We start from the raw sequence: 6000 nt of genomic DNA on the forward strand, positions 1-6000 counted from the left end.
CCAAAGCCTCCCTCCTTTCTCCTGCAACCCAGGTGCCTTGTTTCTCTCCCTGAAGGTCACTAGTGTCACCATTTTCTAAAGTATTTTTCTAGGGCTTTAAAAACGCATTTTCAAATGTATGCCTATTTTTTCGACGCAAATGGAAACTATTATAAACCCTATTCTGCACTTATTTTGCAAACTGAATACCTTGATGTTATTGTTCCATGGTTTATTGTACATTGTTTTTTTTTTTGTCATTTCTAATTTTATTGCATTATAGTCAAAGATCACAGGGTAGCCAAACAGCAGTTATCTTGTTCAAGAATAGGACAGACGCGTGGCTCTCTGTACAGACAACTATGACCTCAGGGAACATCTCGCTTTTTCAGTCTCCTCTGCTTGATGAACTTCAGGCTCAAAGGCAGCATCCTCTGTGCGGTTTCCATAGCAACTTTTGCTGCTGCATCTTGGGTGCTGTCTTTATATCACATCTCTGCTTGGCTCTGTCCAGCAATGTGCCACCAGGCTGAGCTCCCCCACCACTCCCGAGAAAAGGCTTGGTCTCAATGTTCCCAGAACCTACCCAGTCACTGAAATCCCCAGGCCAACAGCATTGAGAGGAGGCTACACAGGCCAAATGTCCACATATATATTTGATGATGGTTCAGGAAACTTTGTTGTCATTTGATAAGAACCAAATTTACAAGATATGTTTAGGAATTAAAGCTAGACTTGCAAAGAGGAAGGAAATAACATAAGTCCTTTGGATTTCCTGGTACCTCCAGAACTTGAAAATATATATCTGTGATTTTCCCCCTTACTAGAGACAATTTTGTTGTAGTTACAAGGAAGCTTAAGAATATCAAAAAATTTTTCTTAAAAGCCAATCCACAGAACAATATTTTGACTTTGGATAATATCTTTTGCAAATCTCTACATTCTACTCCCATTCACTAGAGATAAATGGCCTCTCTACCTGGGAAATATCTGATCTGTTAGAATCTACTGGAAAGCTTTAGGGAGCTCAGGCAAAGCTTATTCCTCATCTCTTTGAGTCCCTGATTAAAACCTACCTGAAAAAAATCAAGCTGACCTCATGTTTAAGCTCTGGACATCAAGAGGCTGTTGATATGCCTTCTAAGAGTGGTCATAAGAGAGCTTACCAAGATGTCATGAGTATATTCAGTCAACCATGACCAAACTAAAAATTCTGTCATTATATTTTTGGGTTATGACAGCCAAACTAGAAGTAAACAGGGAATGAGTTACCTAATAAAAATATTCTTTCCTTGAAGTCTGTCTGTAGCAGGCAGACATGGTCAAAAGCCCTATTTTGGAAAGACTATTTATTAATCTATTTTCCACCTTCATCCAGAAAGTATTTAAAATGCTGAATCCTTATACTGGATGGATAAGGCTTTAGTCCATGTACAACACAGTAAAGGCACCACCAGCTCCTCCTCACACATCTACCCAGTCTGCCTAGGTGATTGGCGCCTGTCCTTCATGCTCTGCTCAGGCACCATCTCCCCGGGGAAGACTTCCTGGACTAGGGAGCCTTAGCTTTGATGGCTGCCAGAGCCTCCCACACCACCCCGACTGCCCCTGCTTGTCTGACGCCTCCTCCTCTCTGGTGCTTAAAGGGCAAAGTCTGCATCTTTGCTCTTTGCATCTCATGAGGGGTGTATATTGGCACAGGGTGCATGTGCAGTAAATGTTGACAGACACGGATGAATGTTAAGCCATTGTCAAGAGCAGAGGGGCTCTGGTTCAGAGTCTGCTACCTCAGAGTCTTGCCCCATCTCAAGCAGATGTAATCTCGCGTTACTGCCCAAACCCCAGGGTCCGTTGTCCTCTCTCACAATGCCCAAGCTGGGGCTCTGAGGAGCCCAAGGATGGTTGGGTGCTTTGAAGGAATGAAAGGGGAAACACTCCCTAGGGAACAGGCTGGAATTCTTTATTAGCTTTATTTTAATATTTTTAGCTCATTAGAGTCATGAAGTCAAAATAATGGAACATACAAAATTTAAAAAGCCAAATAATTGATCATAAGCAAAACTTGAATTAGAACTCAGATCGTAAGGTATAGAAACAAGGATGGGGAAAACAGATTATGGATGACTTGTTCAGAGTTTGTGCTATCTCATTTACTCTGGGTAGAATGCTGTTAAATCAGATCACACCATTTAACAGTATTAGTCTTTTTTTTTTTTTTTTTTTTTTTAATGAAGTGCCTGCCATAGTACCCAGCACTGTACTTGGCACTTGGGGGGAGTTACTTTTCCCTACTCCTTTTCCTCTGGTCCCAGGAACACATTTCAGAGATGAGTCAGGATTAGCCCTCATCCAAATCTGGTTTCCCTCCCTGCTCTGAAATGCCTGGCTTGTCCCCAAGATGATCTCTCTTCTGTGGAAGTCAAAATCCTTCCCATTAGCTTGCTGTGGACAGTAACACACACCTTGGTGATTTCCCAGTATCCTCTAAGACAGTGGTTCTCACTCACTGGAATCACTGGAGAGCATTCAAAGATTCTTCTTGGTGCCCCCACTCCAGAAATCATGATTTGTTCAGGGTGACATGGGGCTTGTGCCTGTCCCACTGACAGCTTTCTGGAGTGGCAGGGTTCCAGGGGATAGTGCACATTTATACTGAGCCTTAGCAATTAATTCATTTGGATTAGGAGACCTGGGTTCAAGCCTGGTCTTGTTGAGCCACTTACCTTCTCTGGACCCTGAGTTTCTCATTCTGAGAATGAGGAGGCTGGGCCTCATTGAACCCAGGTCTCCTAATCCAAATGAACTAATTGCTAAAGCTTAGTATAAATGTGCACTATCCCCTGGAAGCCCACCACCCCAGAAAGCACCGCAGTGCCTTGGTCAAAGCTGTTGGTGGCTGCTGTCTGGGCCATGAAGAACAGGGAAATTCTGAACTCAGTGGAAAAGGAGGATCCTAAACAGGGATGGGCTATGAGCTGGTGGACCTTGGACAAGTTGCTTCTGTGATCCAGTTCTGTCACCTGGACAACTGAACAGCGCTGTCCAAGATGAAACCTGAGACTCATCCTGGTCGTCCTTCAACTCCTCACCCTCACAGCCCATCAGTCATCCTGTCCTGGTGATTCTATCTCCTAAATTGATTTCTTTAATCCATCCATTTCCCCCATTTCCTCTGACACTGTCACCCTTTGGGCTACTGTCTTTGTGGCCACGGACCACTGCCATAGTTCCCTCCCTCCCTGCTTCTCCCGGCCCATCCTCCACACCAAAGTCAAGTCTTCTTTAGAAGATGAACATGTCCTCCTATCCCTCAAAACCTTCCAATGGCCTCCACCTTGTTCTGTCTTGGGTGAAATCCAAATGCATTACCCGCCTCCCACCTGGCCTCATTCCTCATCTTCCCTGCTCACCCCCTCCATTATCACCTCTCACGCTCTGACCACTCCAGGTCCTGACAGTTCCTCAAGAAAGCCCTCCCTGGGCTGGGATTGTGGCTCATCGGCAGAGCGTTTGCCTTGCACATATGAGGCACTGGGTTCCATCCTCAGCACCACATAAAAATAAATAAATAAAGGTATTGTGTCCATCTACAACTAAAAAAATATTTTAAAAAGAAAGAAAGCCTTCCCCGATTCCCATAGGTCTGAACTCCTGTGATCACTACAGAATGTGTTACAATGGCCCCTTGACCTGAGTGTCCTTCATGACAAGCCAGGGACCACTGCCATCTGGGTCTTCATTTTACTGCTATGTGCCAAGTGTTGGATTGGGAGACTTTATTTTAAAAAAATTAATATCATAAAATGGCATGTCCTGGATTTCACAGCCTTGCTACCCAAAGTAAATGAGGCAATATGAGCTCCAACCCCGAACAGGGTCTGACAGGGCTCACCAGGAGTATTTCCGCACCTTTGTTTCCCTTTTTATATCTCATGATCTGAGCTCTAATCCAAGGTTTTCTTAATATATATATATATATATATATATATATATATATATATATATATATATTGTAGTTGGACACAATACCTTTATTTTATTTATTTATTTCATGTGGCGCTGAGGATGGAACCCAGTGCCTCACATGGGCTAGGCGAGTGCTCTACCACTGAGCCATGACCCCAGCCCTAATCCAAGGTTTTCTTGCAATCAGTTATTTAGCTCTGTATTTCCTTTCCATTCATTTGACTTTATGACTCTCATGAACCAAAAAAGAGAGAAATTCAAAATCCTTTTCCTCTTTCCTTTCCTGGTCAACTCCTCCCCTCTAAGTATAAGGAATGAGGAAGGACGCATCTCTGTTCCTCCTAGGGCCTTCTTAGTCTGATGCAGGGATCATTTAACAAGCTGTTAGATTTTATCCTTCCTGCACCCTGAAGTCCAAAGAAATTCCTTCTGAGGTCAAAACTGTTCCTTTAATGGGCACATGATGTATAATCCCGCGATCCTGGGGACTCCAAGTACCTACTTGATCCAAGGCCACACTGTGCCTGAGTAAGGACAGGACAGGTTTCCTCCACACCCTGGTCATCTCTGTGCTGGGAGGTGGGGTGTGGCGGAGAGGGTGGGGAAGGTCATGGGCAGCGGAGGTCATACGGCTGCTGCGGCTGCCAGCTGGGGACCCCAGAGAAGCCCAGCCTCCCCACACCGTCGCACCATCGCATACTTACTCTCGGCGTCCATCTCGGCTCAATTCAAGAGTTCTAGGCTTAGCTTCATGGCTCAGGCCGCTGCGGCCGGCCGGTGTGCTCCCCTGATGTGCTGGGGTCTGCCCGGAGCTGTTGGTGGGTCTGAGCCGAGGCCGCCTCGCGTGCAAGTTCGTTGGCTCGCGTGGGAGTCTTCGTTGGCGTTGCCGTTGCCGCCCGAGCTCCTGTCCGGTCCGGTCCGCCTCGCTCCGCTTTAGCTCCGCGCACCCTCCATCGCCCCCGCCTGCGGGACTGGTTCCACTAGCTGTCCTACAAGGACATGGAGCTGACACTGGTGGGCTGCAGTACTGCGGCAAGACCACCTTCGTCAATGTCATCGTGTCCGGTCCATTCAGTGAAGATAGGCCACCCACAGTGGGCTTCAACACGAGGAAAGAGACTAAACGTCACATTAAAGATCTGGGACACAGGGGCTGGGGAGATAGCTCAGTTGGCAGAGTGCTTGCCTCACCTGCACAAGGCCCTGGGTACAAACCCCAGCACTGGGTGGGAGGCGGGGAGATCTGGGACAGAGGAGGACAACCCTGATTCTGGAGCGTGTGGGAACGATACAGCAGAAGAGTCAATGCCATCATTTACAGGATAGATGCCTCTAGAAAGGAGCTACATAATCTAGATAAACTGCAGTGACAAGGAATTCCAGTACCAGGACTCTGAAACAATATCTTCCAAATACACTGAATGAGAAACAGCTAATTGAAAAAATATCCTATCTGCTATTCCATGTAGAGAAATTTGCTGCTATTCAATTTCTTGCAAAGAAAAGGATACTATAGGTATCATACTTCAGGGCTTACTCCACATTCAAAATCTAGAAGAAGCTGAAACATCTCCGGAAGTCTTCCAGTCCTTCTTGACTATGATCCTAGATTTATTGTCCATTCCTCTGAAGTACTTGCCAGAATATGGTCCTTCCTAAACCCAAGAAATTGCCTTTTTTTAGAGTTTAGTTCTCTATGCACCGCTGGAAGATGTGTATTCCTAACCCTTCATAAAGAATCAGAGTTGTCCTGATGAAGCTGGCATGCATGAAAGGGATTCTCCCACATAATTGTCTTAAATAGTGTGCATGCATACACACATACACACATGTACACATCTTAAGAAAATTGCATATTTCCAGACTGGTCTTTCTGAGCCAGTGTTTGATATTGGTTTTCCGTAAAATATCTGTAATATTTCATTATAGAGTCCAGTAGCTTAATACTGATATGGACTTGATACAGCCTGAAATTTCTAGTGCCACACACAGTATTGAGAAAACCCTTGAGCCTGACTCATGTGAGATATAAGCATAATGTTTATCTTGTCACCC

The 6000-nt window shown here is 45.3% G+C and overlaps 1 pseudogene; it reads left to right on the forward strand.

Annotated features, from left to right (window-relative positions):
- LOC113197430 (ADP-ribosylation factor-like protein 8B) overlaps positions 1 to 5510 on the forward strand; it is a 29868-nt pseudogene extending 24358 nt beyond the window's left edge.
- Positions 5511 to 6000: the final 490 nt, after the last annotated feature.

The sequence above is a fragment of the Urocitellus parryii genome, chromosome 6, assembly GCF_045843805.1.
Source record: "Urocitellus parryii isolate mUroPar1 chromosome 6, mUroPar1.hap1, whole genome shotgun sequence".
In the NCBI taxonomy this organism is placed as follows: domain Eukaryota; kingdom Metazoa; phylum Chordata; class Mammalia; order Rodentia; family Sciuridae; genus Urocitellus; species Urocitellus parryii.